This window comes from Lissotriton helveticus, chromosome 5_1 (genome assembly GCF_964261635.1).
Source record: "Lissotriton helveticus chromosome 5_1, aLisHel1.1, whole genome shotgun sequence".
Lineage (NCBI taxonomy): Eukaryota > Metazoa > Chordata > Amphibia > Caudata > Salamandridae > Lissotriton > Lissotriton helveticus.
In genome coordinates this window covers 1,914,577,729-1,914,599,080 of record NC_136065.1, presented here as the reverse complement: position 1 = coordinate 1,914,599,080, position 21,352 = coordinate 1,914,577,729, and the positions used below count along the sequence as shown (strand labels likewise).

The following is a 21,352-nucleotide window of genomic DNA, read 5'->3' as shown; positions in this document are numbered from 1 at the left end:
TACTCTGCACTCTGCACTCACTACTCTGCACTCACTACTCTGCACTCACTACTCTGCACTCACTACTCTGCACTCACTACTCTGCACTCACACTCCGCACTCACTAGTCTACACTCACTACTCTGCACTCACTACTCTGCACTCACTACTCTGCACTCACTACTCTGCACTCACTACTCTGCACTCTGCACTCACTACTCTGCACTCACTACTCTGCACTCACTACTCACTACTCTGCACTCACTACTCACTACTCTGCACTCTGCACTCACTACTTCACACTCTGCGCTCTGCACTCACTACTCTGCACTCACTACTCTGCACTCTGCACTCACTACTCTGCACTCACTACTCTGCACTCACAACTCTGCACTCACACTATGCACACTCACTCTGCACTCACTACTCTGCACTCTGCACTCACTACTTGACACTCTGCGCACTCTGCACTCACTACTCACTACTCTGCACACTCACTCTGCACTCACAACCCTGCACTCTGCACTCACACTATGCACACTCACTCTGCACTCACTACTCTGCACACTCACTCTGCACTCACAACTCTGCACTCACACTATGCACACTCACTCTGCACTCACTACTTCACACTCTGCGCACTCTGCACTCACCTTCTGCCTCACAGAGGGATGAAGTGAGCGCCGTTCCACTGGGCAGACCTGGGGTCGGGCGTGAGGGGCGCGCACGTCGCCAGGGGCGTGCACACGTGCACAGCAGTGCGCAGCCCCTGCCTGAGAGGACGAGGAGCCCCCGTCCGGGTTAGAAGGAGTAGTAATCACAAGCTGAGGATCAACGGGCGCGAAATAGCGTGGTGGGCGCGCACGAGACGCAGCGTGGGCGTGCACATCAGCTGAAAATCGCCGGAGAAGACACCGAGTCTGCCTGCTGCCGTGACTGACCCGCTGCGGAGGGAAAGAGCCCGGTGAGTGGGGTAGAGGGGGGCGGCAGAGAGGGAGTGGGCAAAGAGGGAGGGTGTGTGTGTGTGTGTGTGCGTGGCACGTGCCTGCCTGCCTGCCTGTGTGTGTGCTCGTCCACAGACCCTGGTAGGCTCGTGCACCGCTCTGTCCTCCCTTGAGTGCGAATTCGGCTGCAATAGGTCTCGGCCGAGACCTAAAAAGGAATGCTAGGAATATAGGGTCACTAAAAGAAACAGAAGGTAACCCACCAGAATACAGCGTTACCCCATCATATAGTCATGAAACACTACATTACCCCATCACATAGTCATGAAATTTCACAGGAACAGATCTGACTCTGGAGGAGGCTTCACTCTGAGGATTAGAAACAAGGACACCAGAAGTATTGGAACGCCTTACACCCACATCCCACTCACCTGGACCAACGGAAGATCCGTCGACCCCAAATCGCCTTCTGACGCACCCAGACATGGAATCAGGCACAACTGAAATCATACTCTTACTCCATACTTTGACATCGTCCAAAACTACAACATTATCCTTCACCACAGTCACCCTCTGAGGAGGAGAAAACCGGGACTCACCCTTGCGGAGAAAACCAGGTCTTTTTATCCTTACCCAGTCACCAACTTTCACCCTAGGAGCAGAAGAAACGTCCAAACGTGTGTCATACTTTTCCTGAACTGAAGCCCTAACATCAGCTACAACAGCTAAACGTGCAGCGTCCACAACTTTCCTACCCATCCATTCTTTGTTCAATTTGGTACCAGCAACTCTTCCCCGTAATAACGTAAAAGGAGCAACTTCCGTCGAAACGTGTGGAGTGGTTCTAACAGCCCATAACATGTCACACACTGCCTCACGCCAATGTAAACCATTTACCAAAGCTAACTGAAGGTGTTCTTTGACTGTACGGTTGAAACGCTCAACCAAACCGTTGCTGCGAGGATGATAGAGAGACGTACAAATGTGTTTGATACCAACTTCCTTGAAGAAGGATGACATCTCCGCAGAAACCAACTGCATACCGTTATCAGACACCATTTACTCAGGAAATCTCTCCCTGCTAAAAATATTGCGTAAAAATGTTATCACTACAGAAGAACTAATTGAGTCCACAAACCTGACCTCAGGCCATTTAGTCATGTAATCAATCAGCACCAGAACATATTTAGGAGTGGAGCTAATGAGACCAAATGGTCCTGCAATGTCCAAAGCCAATTTGGACTAGGGGAACATTCCTCACCACCACGGGCTCAACAGGCAAAGGATGAGTGACTTGCGATTTGTCACTAACTACACATTCGCAGCAGTTGCGAACACAATGTTTGACATCTTTGTCCACCGACGGCCACCAAAAATCCTGCCTCACCCTATGCTTCATGGAACGAATCCCAAGATGACCTTCGTGAGCAAGACTCAAGATTTTGCAACATATAGAAGCAGGAACAACCAGCAAACTTCCCCTCCTTAATATTCCATCAACAAGGGACAATTCATCCTTAACTCTCAAATAAGGAATAATACTGGGAGAACAATCTTTTTCGATGGGCCAAACCTTGGACAGAAGGTCGATGACTACTTGCATATCTACATCCATGGCAATCCCTTCCAACCACTCCTGCTCAGAAAGGGCACACCCGACAGGGTCACACAATGACCCGACTGCACAAACCACCTTTAAATCATCGCACTCAACATTGTCATCATTATTAGAAAGAGGAAGTCTCGACAAGCAATCAGCTACTAGGTTCTTTGCACCGGCTACATACTCCAGTTGATACTGGAACTCCTGCAACCTAAACTGCCATTTGGAGATGCGCGGGGTTGACCTACCACCCCCTTTAGTTGTGAACAAATCAACCAAATGCTTATGGTCAGTTCTTAAGATGCATCTGTTCCCCCAGAGAAAACTTTTAAAGTGAAGAACACCCCACCACATTGCCAAAGCTTCCTTCTCTATGGTGGAGTACGTCCCCTCAGCACCCCTCAACGTCCTGGACGCGAAGGTAATGGTTTCTTCACATCCATTACTCCTCCTCTGCATGAGAACAGCACCCAGACCCACATTGCTGGCATCAGTGGAAAGAACACATAAATCATTAATGTTAAACAGTTTCAGTGGGCGAGCCTCTACAATTTCTTTCTTAATAACGTTGAAATTCATACTACAATCATCATCCCAGACAAACTTGACATTTTTCTTGAGCAGTCCACGCATAGCAGCAGTCTTGGAGGAGAAATTCTTAACAAATTTGGAGTAATACTCCACCAACCCAAGGTATGAGCGTAACTGGTCTTTGTTTACAGAGACAGGGGCATTTTGAATGGCATCAATGATCTTGACCTTGGGTTCCACCCCCTTGTGAGAAATGTGGTGACCAAGATAATCTACCCCTTCCTGAAGAAATTTGCACTTGTCCTCCCTCAAGGTTAGCCCCCTGGATCTTAGGATACTTAAAATTAGCTTAACACGTTCATCATGCTCAATCTCAGTTTCTCCATAGACTAATATATCGTCCCGGAAAAAGACGACCCCAGGAACGTCCTTAAATAAGTTGTTCATCAATCTCTGAAAAACAGCCGAAGCTGAGGCCAACCCAAATGGCATGCGGATGTAACGATACGCACCCTCTGGGGTTACAAAAGAGGTAAGGTGCCTGGAGTTGGAACACAGCTCGATCTGATGATATGCGGAAGAGATGTCAAGAGAGGTGAAAAATTTGGCACCACCAAGGGTAGCTAACATCTCGTTGATGTTTGGGAGTGGTTGACGGTCGATCCAGATGTTGGCATTAAGGTCGCGCAAATCAACACACATCCTCAAACACTTGTCCGATTTGCGTGCCAAAACTATGGGGGCGAGCCACTCAGAACCCTCGATCGCCTCAATAACTCCTGCAGCACACAAACGTTCTAACTCCTTCTTCAATTCTGAATGTAGACTCAGGGGCACCTTGCGCACCTTGTGGGCAACGGGCTTAGCATTTTCCTTCAAAATTATGCGATGCTGAAAACCCTTGAGTTTGCCCAATTCCCCACTAAATACTTCAGGAAACATTAGCCTCCACTTAGTGTTTGACACTTGTGACACAAATTGCGCACTAGCACTAAGGGCAGAAGAAGAATAAGACTCCCCTAAAGCGCTGCGGGATACCACCATGTCAGGATGGTTGGGATCCAAAATTATGTTCAAATCGCCCTGCTTATCCCACCCCAACAAATTTGCACCATCCCTGACTACAAATACCCCAGCAGTGGTGCAGTCGTCATGAAAACCCAAGTTTGCAGAACCCCTTCCCAAAACTTCTACACTTTTTCCACCATAAGCAAAAATCTTTATGTTAAAAGGTTCTAAAAGCACATCTGAAAGTTTACTAAAATCCGTAAAATTCAATAAGGTGAATGGAGAACCAGAATCCGCTAAAAACTTGCAGACAACTCCATTCACTATTATTGAACACGAAGGGGATTTCCTTTTTCCGGAGACCAGATAAGGAAAACAACTCAACTACTCCGGCTTCTTGGGAAGAAGACAACATTAATAAGTCGTAACACTCTTCATCAGAATCCCCTGAAATGTTATTTACAGAGTGGATGGGCTTTTTCGAAGAGGAAGCTTTGCATATTCGGGAATAATGACCTTTGTTCCCGCACTTGTAGCAGGTCTGGTTGAGGGCAAAACAAAACTTCGCCGAACCCAGATGTGATTTGCTACCACAACGAAAACATATCAAATCATTTTGTACAGTTTTTAATCTAGAGGGGGCACTGACTGGAGAAGGATGTGTGATATTGACCATGGGTACACTTGTTTTGGGTTTAGAAGGAGGTTTAGAATTTAAAAGTTTAACTTCTACCGAAGCAGAAGACGTGGATGAGGAGGATGAGCTAATTTCTTTAACACAGAACTGAGAATGTTCAATACTTTTGGCCAGAGTAAGAGCAGTCTCCAAGTCAGGATCACCAGAAGCAAGCAGCTTTTCCTGAATTTCCTTATTGGAAGTTCTTTCAATGAGTTGGTCCCTTATGATTTCGTCCCTAAATTCTCTGTAGTTACAATTAATAGCCAATATGCGAAGAGCAGCTACAAAATCGTCAATAGATTCGCCATGCGTTTGCGCACGTTGAAGAAACTTATGACGCTCAAGAACGACATTCCTCTTTGGAGAAAATCTTTTGCCAAGAGTTTTTATCAACGAGGCATATTCATCAATCAGGAGTGAATCACCAGAATCACCACCACTTAAGGTAGTGCTGACCACCTCAAGAGTTAATGTTTTTAAGATGTTTCTACCTTCTGCGCCAAGATTGTAAGTCAATAAAGTTTTTTCTTCTAAGAGGTAACAGTGTTGCCATCAATCGCCTCTAAGTAGGCCTCAAAAGTGTCTTTCCACTGTTCCCATAGCTTGGGTGGTGTACCTGCATTTTGCAAAAAGGGCGGAGGGGCCAAAATGCGATCCATTGCGTGGGTGAGTTGCTGCCACACACAGCAAAAGGCAAGATACTTTTACAATGGAATATTTATAATAAATGCATGCACATGGGTCAAATTACATTGTAACACATAGTTGAAAACATTGAATGAAGAATAAAGCTGTGTGCATCAGAGAAGAAATTGACACAGAGCACACAATAAGGGTTCTTTTGCAGAAGTCCACTATCCACTGTCAACACTTCAAAGCAAAGCTGTGCGCATCAGCGCGTTAAATAAATATGGACTGCTGTGAAAGTTCACTGTTAACACGGTAGATTAAGCTGTGCGCATCAGCGCGTTGAAGAAATGCCATGTTGTAACCATAGCAACAGGCTGCATTCAACGCGACGGTGTGTGGAAGAAAGATCAACGGATTGACGTGACGCTGTGACGTCACCGGAGACAGCCGTCCAACAAGAAAGGAAGACGTCACTTGTGCCACGCGCACCCTCCAACAAGCCGTGGCGCGATACTTTCGCCAGTGTCCTCAACACGAAACGTAACACCCCAAACAGTACCTTATGTTGTAAGAGCAGCTTTTGGTGGAAGCAGTAAACAGGGTGAGGACACCACAACGCAGCACATCAAATTTAGCTGAATAGCGCGGATGCGACGGCACTTGCAGAACCTCGCACGCCGAACAGCTTGATGGTAGGAGACAGGCAAAATCACGGCGACAACAACAATGGGGATGCCGAGGCTGGAGAAGCAATCGCCCAATCGTCACCACCGAAAGGAAGTACACTGATCGAAAAGGTATGTCAGGAGCTGGTTTATTCTGTTCCAACCTCAACAAGTCCCCGGCAGCAACTGCCGAGCTGGGAATCTTAGTGTACATTCCACGCAGGGAACACACACAAAGAGAACACGGAGAACATGCACAGATGGAACATCAAGCATAGATAAATCCCAACAAAAGCCAACATAGGTTTCCTGGACCTGCCACTGCTTAAAGCTAAATGTTGTCTTATCATGCAGTGGGAGGGTATCAACCTTCCCCCTGCCCCAGCAAATCTATGGAAAGCAGAGGTGATTATATGGGCCAAGTTTAAGGTAGAAGCATTACATATAGACAAACGAGGGGTATTGTGGATGCAGAGAGGGCCCAAGTCTGGGATGCTTTGCTGTTCAAAAGTACCCAATATGGGATCTCTGTGGACTAGACTGCTCTCTAATGAGAGGAAACTGGAATATCAACTCACTACAAGGGACTTTCTCATGATGAATTATTATGCCTCAGACAGGCTTTACTAAGTAACCTTTGTGGGTGACCTCCCATTGGTCCCTAGGGATCACCCCACGCCCACCGCAGCCTTTGCTTTGGTCCTCCCTGACCTCACGTCGAGAATGAGCACCTACCTGGGATTTTATGTTGTTGTTTCTTGTACTGTTTTAGTTTGATTGACCACTTATTAGAGAGCTGATGGCTCATGATCGGCTCCTACATAGGTATATTTGGTGCAAGCTAGCTGAAAACAGACATTATCAGGATACTGTTAATAAAGATCCCCTACACACCAGATCCTAACATAACGCCCTCACTGCAGCATAATGTTGGACCATATACATTTATCCATGTACAAGAAGAAAAGATTCTGAAATTGTAGCTGTCGTTACAATAGTGTGGCAATATCAGTTATTGATCTCTTAATTGCATTCTGCACAATTATGCACAGAAGGAATTTCTGAATGTAATGTTACACTAAAACTCAATAAAGCTTGATTTCTTTTTGCAAAATAGTGACATCAAATACCGAAAAAATGACAGTCATATGAAGAGAACAGGAGAGATATGCAAAATGTGACTGCATCATGTGCAAGTGTAATAATGCAGTCACATGAGGGGGCATATCTCACTAGCACGCAATTTTATCTCTCACCTATAGCTTTAATGTGATATTTTTCTCTGTAAGGCAGCTGGAATAGAACACATGGATGAAGAAGGCATTCAATCATCTCATAAATAAATGTATTAATGCTATCATGTTATAACGGAGGATATCCGTGGCTCGGAGTCGCTTGCTTTTTCTATCATGCTAGCGCCGCACCAATCAGTGAAAGGACTCCTGGTCTATCGACCACCAGGTCCGCCCGGTACGTTCTTTGCTGATCTCGATTCGGTGTTGCTGGGACTGGCCCTGAGAGCGGAGCACTGCATAGTAGCGGGGGACTTTAACATCCGGATGGACGATCCGTCTGACCCCGCTGCTATAAAGCTTTCCGACACCTTGACTCCGCTGGGTTTTATCCCCTACTTGAAGGGGCCGACTCATGCTAAGGGGCACACGCTGGATCAGGTCTTTTCCACTTCACCTTTGGTGGTGAAAGAGATTCTTCCGGGCTTGTGGTCGGATCACTGCCTCGCCAAATTTTCTATCAGTGGCATTGTCAGGTCGTCCATCCCTGTCCCTCAGCAACGGGTAGGTGCTGCCAGAGCTTTTATTAGAGTGACCCCTGAGATGTTAGCTCAGGCCGCTGTGGATCACCCCTGTCCTCTTGTCGGGGACCTGGAGAGAGACTTGGAGTCCCTGCAGGAGTGGCTTGTGGATAGGCTTGATGATCTGGCCCCGGTGCTGCCTCCCCGCTTAACATCAAAGCGGGTCTCGGCCCCTTGGTTTACTGCAGCACTGCGGGCTACGCGGCAGCAGTGCAAGGTAGCCGAAAGGGCCTGGCGGGCACACTATGACAGTGTGGACAGGTCTGCCTATAAACTCGTGGTGAATGCCTACCATCGGGATATCCGCCTCGCAAAGAAAATCTATCTTGCGGGTAGAATTGACGCAGCCTCGAACTCTAGTAAGGAGATCCTTACTATTGTGAGAGAATTTATTTCTCCTCGGACCGTCACGTCGGATGAGGTGCCCTTAGAGTCCTGGGCGGCGGATCTTGCCTGTTTTTTTACGGCCAAGATAAAGCTTATACAGGACTCTTTTCCATCGGGAGCGCCTGAGGAAACATCGCCTACTCCCGCGGCTGGCCTTTCCCCTCCCGTTTGGCAGGGCGCCGTCTTGGCCGAGTTTCCATCTTTGCCGGCCTCTGCCTCCTTAGCACTTATGGGCAATTTAAAATCTGGGTCGCCACTTGACCCATGCCCAGCTAAGCTTTTGGGTAAGTTGGCGGAGGTGGTTAACCCACTGGCGAACCCTCTTCTCAATCTTTCGTTGAGTCAGGGAGTGGTTCCGCCAGGATGGAAGCAGGCAATGGTCATTCCGCTGCTAAAGAAACCGGGGCTCGACCCGAAGGTCCCAGCCAATCATAGACCGATTTCGCTGTTGCCGGCCCTCGTTAAAATCCTGGAGAAGCACGTCCAGTCGGTGCTCTCCAATTTCCTGGAGTCTCATGAGATCTTGCACGACTCCCAGTCTGGCTTCCGTACAAATCGTAGCACCGAAACCGCGCTCCTTGAGGTTTCTGAAACCATCAAGGGAGTGTTGGATACCGGGGGTAAAGTCATGCTGGTGTTGTTGGACTTGTCGGCGGCTTTTGACACCGTCCCCCATGATGGCCTTCTCGCAAGACTCTATGAGATTGGCCTGCGGGGGACGGTGCTCAAATGGTTTTCATCCTTTCTTGCCGACCGCCGGCAAACGATCTGGACGCCGCCTGACACCGCTGTGATGCCGCCATTGGGAGTCGGGGTCCCTCAGGGCTCTATTTTGAGCCCGACCCTCTTTAACATCTTTCTGACCCCCTTGGCGGCGGTCGTGGAGTCTTTCGGTGTCCGGATCGTGTCATATGCCGACGACACCCAGCTCCTCTTCTCTTGCGAGAGAGGGGCCGACTTTGACGGGGAGAGTATCCGGAATTGCCTTGGGGCTGTGTTTTCATGGTTCCAACTGCACAGCCTCAAGTGCAATTCCGATAAGTCCGAGGTACTCTTTTTCGGGTGCGATGCGGAGCCTAGCTGGCAGGCCTGGTGGCCCATTGACATGTTCCCTCCGTCCGGTTCTTCCCCTATGGCTAAGAACTTGGGGGTTAAGATGGATGGGGGACTGTCAATGAAAGCCCAGATTTTTGGGGTGACCGGCACCTGCTTCGGTCTTTTAAAAATGCTGCGGAGGTTCCTGCCTCTTTTGTCGGAGGAGCATAGGAGGCTGACAGTGCAGGCCCTGATAGGCTCCAGGTTGGATTACGCCAACATTCTTTACCTGGGCCTACCTGAGTACCTGCTGCAGCGGCTTCAGGTTGCGCAGAACGCGGCGGCCAGGGCCATTTTTGGTCTAAACAGACGTGCCAGCGCCTCCGGGCTAATGAGGACTTTGCATTGGCTACCGATCCGTAAACGGATCGCTTTTAAGGCCATGATATTGGCCTATAAGGCACTCCACGCAGTAGGAGCAAAACATCTCCAAAAGAGAGTGGTCTTTTACCAGCCGGGCCGCTCTCTGCGGTCTGAATCGTTGTTTATGGCGGCCGTCCCTCGTATTAAGAGAGCTCGTTTGGGCGGCCGCTCTTTCAGTCTGCTGGCCCCACAGATGTGGAATGCGCTTCCACTCTCACTTCGGGGAGCGACCAGTCTTTTGGACTTTAGGAGAGGTCTTAAAACCTGGTTGTTTACCCAGTAGGCCTCCCTAGCCGCTCTTCCTTGTTCTCTGCGTGTGTGGTGTTTTCTTTTTCTTTTTTAATTGCGTTATGTTATTCTGAATCTGTTCCCCTTACTCAAAGCGCCGGGACACTCTTTTTGAGTATCCGTTGCGCTATATAAAAAACATAAATAACATAACATAACATAAACACCTGGATGAAGAAAGCAGATATTTTATCACCCCATGGTTTGCTTCTGGTTTACCATGGAAGCAACCTCCCCTTGAATCTTCACTCCAGATGCATCCTGTTTTATGATAGGTGCTGGCTCTGCAATGACCCTTCTCATGCGCCTGCCGTGAAACATTCAGCACCTTCCTTATATGAGTTTTGAAGGTGCACCGGATAGAAAGATGCCTTCTGTGCTTGAATGGATTCAGTAGTCACTGCGGACAAGTTTTTGTGAAGACACCAGGTCGGTTCTTTGGAAGGACAGTGATGTTACCCAATGTCAGGAACAAAGTCCATATTGTTTAACATATCCATCTTTGAACTATCGGTTATAGTTATACTGATAGCCAATGAGCCTTGAAGGCACAGCACCACATGGACCAAAGTCCTCCACACAGCCTGTGGTGTAGCAAGGGCCCACTTACAGGCAAGGAATACTGTTGATTCATAAATAACAGCCTTATTTGCGGTAGAACTGCCATGGGTCCTTCACGCCCTTGGGTACCAGTGAACTGCTGCTCTACTGTGTTCTTAACCTCCAACTCTCTGAAAGACAGCAACTAGAAATATATAAGTCTTTTTGGTCCTTTCAAGATTGTTTCTTTTGTCCTTCTGTCTGAAAAGACCTACAAAGGACAGCATGTGGCTCTAATAGCACCTCCACCCAGCACCTTCTCCGTGTTGTATGACTGGATCAGGTGGAAATGTGGCAGATGTAAATTCATTTGGATACTCACATAAAATAGACTGCACTATTGCTCCCTGCAACAGACCTGCAGCAGGAAACTCTGACTTCGGTAAGCCTGTCTCAGTGCAAGGGGAAAGGTTTGTTTCTTGGGTATCACAAGAAGAGGATGAGATAGAATGTAAATAGAACAATTCTTACCGTTTCATTTCATTTCAAGGTTCTTATAAAGCATGTGGCTACCCGAGCACAAGCTTCTCAGCGCTAGCAGGAGACCTGAATGAGGAGGATTGTAAACAATTCAGGAGAACAACTAGGTTTTCAGTTGTTTCCTGAACCTAAGCAAGTTGTCATTAGATCTTAGACTTAGCGGGAGTGAATTCCAGAGCTTCGAGGCCAGGTAAGCAAAGGAGCATCCTTCTTGCTGTTTTTATTCTTGGTATGGTCAAGAGAGATTGGTTGTTTGATCGTAAGTCCCATACACTCTGGTGTGGAACAAGGAGTTGCTTCAGGATATGTGGCCTCTGAACATGTCTTACTTTATAGACTATACAAAGAGACTTAAACTTAATTCTCTTCTGTATACGCAGCCAATGGAGGCTTCTGAGCGCGGGACGTGCAGGATGAGATTTAGGGATATTCAGCAGGACTCTAGCTGCGGCATTTTCTATCACCTGTAATTTTCTTGGGACAAACATATGGCTCCCAAAATAGAGAGAGTTACCATAATCTAGAGAACACATGATTGGATGACAATTCTGCAGGCATCAATGGGTAGTCATTTAATAGTCTTCCTAAGGGCTCTTCGAAGACCAAAGCATGATCCAGCCAATTTCCTGGTTTGTGCTGCCATGGTAAGATTCTCATCAAGTACTATTCACTGGCTTTTGATCTCGTCTTTTGGGGTGGGTCGTTTACCCAAACCTAGCGGCCTTGAGATAATACTCCAGAGGGCGGGATTATTTTCTACCTGGGTAATCTCTGTTTTGTCACCATTTAGTTTAAGGTGGCTGCTCTTCATCCACTTTTGTACCTGCTCCATGCAGTCCATCAACTTGGCCTTGGTTTGTTTAATATTGGAGGAGAGAGAGAGGACGACGATGTGTGTGTCGTCTGCTTACGAGATCACCACAAACCCTGCTATCAGCTAAAGGACACATATATACGTTTAAAAAAGTAGGGCTCAAAGACGAGCCTTGAGGACCGCCACACTTAAGCTGATGTACTTCTGACAGACACTGTCCCTCCAGGACTTGAAAGCTTCTGTTTTCCAGAAAGGAGACCAGCCATCTCAATGCTTTTTCCTTGATTCCTAACATCTCCAGCCTGCTTTGCAGTATCAGGTGGGAGACAGTGTCAAAGGCTGCGCTCAGATCTAAAAGGATGAGCGCAGCTGAGCACCCGGAAGAAGAGAGATAGGTTTGCAATTCTCTGTCTTAATAGGATCTAAGGAGAGTTTCTTCAGTAGTGGATGGATGATCGCGTGTTTCCACCGATTGGGAACCTGACCTTTTTCCTAGGAGAGGTTAAAAAAATTGGTCAGATAAAGATATTTTCAAACATATCTCACAAGAGACATGGCTGTTGATTGGGAAGCTTTCTCTTCGGAACAAGATTGCTCCTTCCCTTATTCAATCTAAATTCTTTACATTAAATCTTCTCCACTGGACCCCAGTGTGCTTGCACAAGCTAAAGCTTAGGGATGACGATCTCTTTTGGAATTGCAATTTGGTTCCGGCACCAATCAACACATGTTTTTAGAATGCTCTTTGCTAAAATCCTTTTGGAAATTGCTTCAGAAACATTTATCACAAATTTTTATTTTCTCATTGGAGCTCTCTTTACCTATAATTTTATTGGGGCCATGGGCTGCACCAATTCCTTTACCCCTTGATGATATTGATATTCAGCTATTAGATCTCCTTATATCAATTGTTGTTAAAGTCATATTAAATGATCGTAAATCCTTTAATCTGCTATCTTATCATACTTGGTGGACATGGGAGTCGTATCTTCGTCAAGACCATACTTTTGTTGAGGAGAAGCATTATACTCCTTCTATTTCTAAGACTGTCTGGCGGTCACTGGATAAGTATATGAATTTGACTTCTCAGGGGTTAGTAGCTCAGTATCCCTTTGTCTCTACTTCTTAATTTGTCTGTTTCCGTGAAGCAGTTGTCCCCATCTCTCTATCAATTGTCCTCTCTTCTCTTTCATTTTTTTTTCTTTTTTCCTACTTTACTATTTGCTACTCTTTCTTTTCCTTTCCCTCTTTCTTTTATTTGGTTGTTCTCTTTTTCTAAGCAATGCAACTAATTGTAGGTGCTGTTTATTTTTTAGTATCCACCTACCCAGAATTCATGATCTTTTATGTACACTACTTATAATATATAATATATTTGTATTTATTCAATTTTCAACTATTTATGGATCACATCTTTAGGTTGTATTGTGTATTATTATGTATGTATTAACGCTTGTCTTCAAAACAATAAAATATTGGAACTAAATAATTGGTCAGAGCTGATAAAATTATATCACCTCCTTTCATTAAGATGTCAAGATGTTGATGGGGTGGGATCTAGAGGAAAAACTGACTTGACTGTCTTTACTATATATCTTCAGTTAGGAGGTTAATTTTTAGTTGAGAGAACATATTCAAGATTTGAGGGACTGGGCTAGCTGGATTATGATCTTCTTTGGTGATGTGAGTCATCTTCTGCAATGTGTTGTTCCCTAAAGAGTCATGAATGAGGCTTACCTTATTAACAAAGTGGCAAGCAAACTCTTCACAGTGCTCGTTAGAGGGGGAGGGACCTGACCCTGTGACTTTAGATTTCAAGAAGGAGTTCACTTTGTTATAGATTTCCCTTGAGGCCTGTGAAGACAGTGTACTTCTCTCAGCAATATCTGTTAGTCTGGCCTTACGTTATTAGCCTGTTGATACCTTTACACCATTTTTTTAATACATTTCTTTTTTGTCAAGCTCATAGTTTTGTCTCCAAATCCTTTCCGCCCTTTTACAAAGTTTCTTTAAGTCTCTGAATTCCGGTGTAAACCAAATGACATTTGGCGTGATATTATGAGACAGCAACATTTTTTTTAAGCGCGAGTCTCCAGCGATTATTCTACCCAGTCCTCAAATGCCTTGTAGACAGCATTGACAACTCCTTCTTGTGAGCACCCTAGGTCCTGAAGAGATTTTATGCATTGAGGTATGTTAATTTTAGACAATTGCCTATTTACTTTATGGCAGGGTATGTGTGGGCTTCAGTAATTGTAACACTGAAAATGTTATTTATTTGCTGACATGCCCATGCAAAAAAATTTATGTGGGCATGACCACAAGGAAAGTCAGGATTCGTATCAATGAGCACCCCAGTACATCTAGGTGCAAAAAAGATAACACCAAGCTCACTAGACACTTATTGGAGAAGGCACACACTGAGTGTGACTAAAAATGGACAGTCCTTGAGGTACTACACAGAAGAGAAACAAATCTGACTCATGCCCTTCATATAAGAGAACAATGATGGGTCTATAGACTTAATACCTCAAAGACTGGCCTCAATGATGACATACCCTGGCTTCAAATGACCTGAGAATGATCATGGTGAATAAGGTCTTGCAAGTTGATGAGGTCCAATCAAGAATTTTCTAGTCTCTGGATCTATAGACGTTTTGTCCTAAAAATTGTCATGAGATGAACCAAAAAACGTGACTATAATGCAATAGTAACTTTAGGGTCTGCTTAGCATGATACAGTAAATGTGCGACCTATCATGCAATAGCTCCACCTCCTTTGTCCTAAATGCATACCTCTATCAATATTAATATAGAAACTTCCCCCAAAAATTATTTTATCTTCACATAGCTCTACACGCACCCATCTTGCTATTGAGTAGCTGGACGACATGTGTTTCTATGCTACTTGACTGACAATATCTACTGCCTTGGATTCTGAAAATTATACATACTATATAACCCTCTGACAAAAAACGTGCTGTGCCTCCCCAGGTATTACTGTTTTAAAACCTTAATCAAGTTAAAAAAGAACACACTGTGTGTTTTAAAATATCACGCTCCTCATTAAGAACAATAGGACACGATCTCATGTAGGGCGTCTTTAAATAACAATGAAAAATTGTCTAGCATTCGCGACAAATAATTTTCAATTCTATTAAGGACACGGAGGCGAGAATAATGCTTCTCTAACTTTACTGACACAAACAGCAGCAAAGAGTTAACTTTAAACGAGCATGACCCGGAAGAACAGCCCCCTCCAGGTATGCACCAATAGCATTACAGTAAACCATACATAATGTCCCAATGACGTAAGCACTTCCTCTTTCTTTGCAAAGTCCATAAGTAAAAGAATTCAGATCCAAAGGAACTAGAATGGAACACATCAGGAAACCTCCAGGAACGCAGAGGACTGGTAAACAACATCAGGATAGCTGAATCATCATGATTGGATGTTTTGATCACCTGAAAAAAGAAAACATAGCCATAATACCCATGTCGGACTGAAAATAAAACAGTCACAAAATAGAAATGGGTGGGGAAAAAACAAGAATTTAAGCAAAGCATCAAACAATGCATTCAATATAAAACAGTTGTAAACAAAATACACTGAATATAATAAAACATCCTGGGTGGGATTATTCTCGCCTCCGTGTCCTTAATAGAATTGAAAATTATTTGTCGCGAATGCTAGACAATTTTTCATTCTATGGCAGTCCACGGAGGCTCAAATAATGCTAGTTTAAAGTTGCTCCACAATTACTGACGCAATATCCACAATAGGTTTGTGGTAAAAGGTCTTGAAAGTGGACTCAGATGACCAATCTGCCGCAGTCATGATATCTTGTAACCTAGACCCAGTGAGAAGGGCCTTAGAAGCCATGGATCCTCGAACAGAATGAGCACCAAAAACAGAGGAATCTATGCCAGCCAAAGCCAAAAGCCAAGTAACCCACCTGGCTAGAGTAGCTGAAGAGACTGGGCGGAAAGGTCTCTGAAGAGAAATTAACAATTGACCTGCCACGTCATTTCTGAATTCTCTAGTACAGTCTTCATAGACCTTCAAACATTGCACCACACAAAGTTTACTATGATGTGGAAAGGCAGGATAAGAAACACATCTTGAATTTGTCTTTGTACGACGAGAAATGGTAAAAGAAACTCCGGAGGGAGTAAATACTCTACCTGCTAAATCCAGTGCACGCACATCAGATACACGTCTACAAGATATAAGACACAGTAACAAAGTCAATTTGGCCGATAATTGTTTGCGCGACAAACCATCATTAGTTGGCCAAGACTGCAAGAATCTGAGCACAATAGAAACATCCCATAAGGTATGATATTTGGGTTGCGGAGGATTTACCAACCTGATACCTCGAAGAATTTTACAAACCAAAGGGTGTTCACCAACTGGTTTACCATCAATATGAGGATGACCTGCTGAAAGAGCAGATCTAAAATTATTTACTGTCCTGAAAGCCATACCAGATTTGGCTAATTCGGACAAAAAATTGACAATTACAGAGATACTGGATCCCAAAGGATCACTCTGTTGTTGACCACACCAACGCACCCATCGCCGCCAAGCGGACTCATAACGTTTGTGAGTGGAAGGTGCCCATGATTGGGAGAGGAAAAAGAGAGCGTCTTGCGAAACTCCCGGCACTTGCCAACGTCGCCGGAAAGTCTCCATGCCATGAGAGGCAATTGGCCCTGCATGATCAACGGATGAAGAAGACCGACAGGATTGGTCAATAATTCCGGAAAGGGCTTGATCCGAATTGGAGGAGCACATGACAAAATCATTGCTCCTGGAAACCACGCTTGAGCTTTCCAACAAGGTGAGACAAGGATTATTTCCGCCCTCTGTCGACGAGTGTGGGCCAATAATCTCGGAATCATTACGAACGGTGGAAATGCATATAGAATGCCCGTCATCCATGATTGAAGGAAGGCGTCCGAACTGATCGCTAACGGATCCGGACGCCAACTGTAAAACAGGGGAAGTTGCCTGTTGAGTCGAGAGGCAAAGAGATCCAGAACACACGGGCCCCATTTGGAGTTCAGAGCGTGGAACACACACGGATGCAGTTTCCAGTCGCTTGAGTCCCGTAGGAATCTGGAATTCCAGTCCGCTACCACATTCAGGGAACCTGGAATGTACTCCGCGGTCACAGAAATGTGATGGTCTAGACAAAAATGCCCAAAATCCTTGGCTATTTCTACTAGAAGACGGGATCTGGTACCCCCCAGACGATTGATGTAGCGTACCGCTGACACATTGTCCATGCGCAGAAGAATACAACAACTTGCCTTCTGAGGAGAGAGTGTCCGAATAGCAAAAGAGCCCGCAAGGAGCTCCAGGCAATTGATGTGCAGACGTAGTTCCTCCTGGGACCACCGACCACCGGTTTCCACATTCCCGCACCGAGCCCCCCAGCCCCAACGACTGGCGTCGGACTCTATGATGGCGTCCGGGATTGCCGCAAAAATGGCCTTGCCATTCCAAGCATCCATGTGTTGTAACCACCAATCCATTTCCAGACGCGCCTCCAGAGAGAGTGCAATCTGTTCCGCATAATGCAGCCCCTTGCGAAGATGTAAGATCTTCAACCTCTGTAAAGCCCTGTAATGAAGGGGACCTGGAAATATCGCTTGAATGGATGCTGCCAACAGTCCTACAAGGCGGGCTAATGTCCTCAACGATATTGTCGGAGAGGCAAGTGCTCTCCTCAAGTCCTTCTTGATAGCAGACCTCTTCTTGAGAGGCAAGAGAAGTTGAGACGTCACCGAATTGACCTGAAAACCCAAGAATTCGATCACCTGAGAGGGAATTAGTAGAGACTTGGGAACATTGAGGAGGAAACCCAACTCCTGAAGGAGAGTTATAGTCCAAGACAGGTGCAACTGTACTATCTCGACAGACTGACCCATAATCAGAATGTCGTCCAGATAAATAATGAGTCTCACACCTCTCTCTCTTAACCACTGCACCACTGGTCGCATGAGTTTCGTGAAACACCATGGAGCGGACGACAGCCCGAAGGGCATGGCCGTAAACTCGAACCATTGATTGCGCCACTGAAACTGGAAAAAACGACGATGAGGAGGAAAAATGGCCACCGTCAGGTAAGCATCCTTCAGGTCTAGCCGAACCATCCAATCGTGACTCAACAACATGTCTCGTAAGAGATGAATGCCCTCCATTTTGAAATGGCGATACACTACGCTCACGTTGAAGTCTTTTAGATTGAGAACAAGCCGGAAACCCAGATCTTTCTTGGGCACAAGGAAAATCGTGCTCACAAAACCGTGTGGATGCAGCGTTGTGTGCACAATAGCCCCTTTGAGCAACAAAGACTGAATCTCCTCGTCGATGAAACTCATCTCTATGGGGGAAAAACTTAGTGGACGAGGAAGCATCGTCTGAGAAGGAGTGGAATAAAACTCTATCTGGAAACCCTGAACAGTTTGAAGGATCCAAGGATCCGAAGACAGGGCCTCCCATCTGGGAAAGAATTGAGACAGACGACCTCCCACCATGTGATCCCCGAAATGTAAAATGGGTACCTGAATATGAGGAGTCTCCTGACTGGTACTGCTGACCCCGATAACTGCCTCGCTGACCACGGCCTCTGTCGCCTCTACTTTTGGAGGGGTAGAATTTGGACCTTTGGGTAGAGCCTCTGCCCCTTTGCTCAGAACCTCTAGAGGTCTGTTGTCCTCCACGGCCGGAACCGCGACCTCTAAAGCGGCCGGCCCTGGAAAAAACACCAGTATGGAATACTTTCTTAATATTAGCTTGCGCTTTATCCAGAGCAGAGAAAGTCGCTACATATTTTCCCATTTTTCTGACAAAGTCCTCACCAAAAAGCATGCCATTGGCCAGGGAACCAGGCTCTGTGGTAGCCATCTCTGCTAATTGCGGATCTATCCGCATCAAAAATGAACGTCTCCTCTCGGTAGACAAAGCCACATTTGCATTCCCCAAAAAGCACATGGCACGTTGTGCCCATTCCATGACATCCGAAGGGTCGAGAGGTGTACCTTTATCTTTAGCCACCACCGCGGCATCCAAAATCTTGGTCAGAGGGCCAGAAATATCTAAAAGTTTATCCTGGCAACCTTTCCAGGCTCTATCTAAACCCTTTTTTGGGTCCTTTGCAAATTTACGCATAAACGTTGCCATATTTGGATCCAAATCTGGTGTATCCGTAACTTTACCAAGTAAGGAAGGTCGAGGGCACTCAGATCTAAGTGTAGCCCTGACCTGATTTTCAAAGCCTTGACGGATATTATTCTGGACGTAATGCGCAACTTCCATACAGGGTTGCCATTCTGTGGACCGTGGATGTATTAAATTCTGTGGATTGAACAATAAATTCTTCGGTTGAACCTCAGCCTGAGCATCATAGAAGGTATGTTTTGTCTTTTTTACCTTCTTCTTAGGTGAATCGGAATCATCAGAATCTGAAGTAGTAGAAGAGGAACTTGTCGTAGAATCCTGTTTTGCCTTTTTATCAACCAAGGAACCATGGTCTAGCAACACACTCTTAGCAGCTGTTAACAAGGCTTCCGCCGAAGCACGAGAAGAAGTTGAAGAGGTGCTTTTAGACTTAGACTTTCGTTTCTTTGAAGTCAGAGACTTCGATAAAGGCTTTAGCGCCTTGAGAAGCGCCTTATTCATAGACCCCCGGTCGTGGGTATCCCGGGTTTCAGAAAACTGCTCCTCCATATTGTCATTGTATGGCTCCACATACTCTTCATACTCATTAAAATCTACCCACTTATCTTCCTCCTCAGCGTAGTACGCCATTATTATAATAGGAGGGTTGAAGGAGTTCAAATTGGGGGGGAAGAACCCAAGGGCTGAAAGACCACAGACAGAAAAAATTGGAAAAAACACTGAAACTGGGTCTAAAATAATTAATTCAAAAGTGGCAGGAGCAAGCCCAAAACAATTCCCCTAATGCCAAGCACTATGTCTGGAAAACGCTCCAGTCAGCGTTATATTGGAGCCAGGGATATCTCAGGCACAGCGTGAGTTAATGCGCGAAGAGCCTGTGAAGAAATCCAGTCACCGGCTGTTTGCGCATGCGCAGACACGCGAAGGCGGGGCTAACACAAAGCCTGGTCCCTGGACGCACCGAAGTGCGCAACTCCGCTCCCTCGCCACAAGCCCACAACACAAAGGAGCCGAAGGGGCACCGAAGCCTCAACTTCAAGCAAGGCACATAGAATAATGCATGCGCGAGAGAGCGCAACGCGCTCACAATGAAGTGCGCAGTCGGAAAACACCCCGTCCGTGAAAGCAGGACGGAAAGACAAAAACCGGCAGTTAAGAAACACACACGCCGGCAAAAGAAGACGCGAAGGTCGCGTCTGACGAGTAAGGCGCAGCGCGCTACAGCAAATACATAGTAAACATCAATAATACCATAAAAGAATAGAAAAACACTTATCTCGCTGCTGCAGCAGCAAAGAAAGAGGAAGTGCTTACGTCATTGGGACATTATGTATGGTTTACTGTAATGCTATTGGTGCATACCTGGAGGGGGCTGTTCTTCCGGGTCATGCTCGTTTAAAGTTAACTCTTTGCTGCTGTTTGTGTCAGTAAAGTTAGAGAAGCATTATTTGAGCCTCCGTGGACTGCCATAGAATCAAGTACGTCCTAATACCCACTGAGAACTTAATATATTTCTTCGGTAATATTAGAACTAACGTGACATTGTTTACTAACATCCCATACAGGATGACGTCAGACCCTTACACACCCCTTTTAATCCTCTGAGCCTATTGTATTCAGGCAGCAGGCCTCACTATGAGCAGAAACGCGAGTTTCACCATGTGACACTGACTGACCAATTGGGTATGACAGCACACGATCGAGCATCTATCAGGCAAGCGCTTGCATGATAGGTACGCGAGCGCTAACATGTGACACCAGCCAACCAACCAGCAACAATCACACTTGTACCCGCGCACGTCAGACAAACAGGTATGTGACACCGGACTTTGTCTGAGACAATATCTTGTGATATACTGCAAATAAAAGTTTCGCTTTGATCTCACGCCCAGGGTCAGGCGTGATATCGAATCACATTTCGGGTCTCCCTTGGACACAGGAAATCCTACGTCATTACACCGCGCGCTTATACACAGGTGCGGCTCGTTTTACAATTTAAATCGAACGCACGACTATATAAACTGAGCTCGGTCCAACCGTATTATCTACGGGGAGGTGGAGAAACGCGCATTGTAGGTGTACCCACGGGACCTTCCGTGACTACTGGTGAGCCCAGCTATACTACCAGAAATACAAATCCAGCAATGCTATTATAGGCTGGAGATTTGCAATCTCATAACGATCTCCCAAACCACAACTCTGTGGCCGCTAAAAACTTAGTTTTGTCATTCTCCTTGATTTAGTGTGACGACAGGGATCCCCTGAGAAAACTCCCCCTCCCATGG

General features: G+C 45.9%; 1 long non-coding RNA gene across 1 annotated transcript in view; it reads left to right on the top strand.

Moving 5' to 3' along the window:
- Positions 1–5,886: 5,886 nt before the first annotated feature.
- The window catches only part of LOC144753876 (uncharacterized), a 59,598-nt gene continuing 44,132 nt past the window's right edge, over positions 5,887–21,352 (top strand). Inside the window, exon 1 of the long non-coding RNA XR_013594584.1 lies at positions 5,887–6,171. This is a non-coding gene — a long non-coding RNA (uncharacterized LOC144753876). The remainder of the gene's footprint in view (positions 6,172–21,352) is intronic.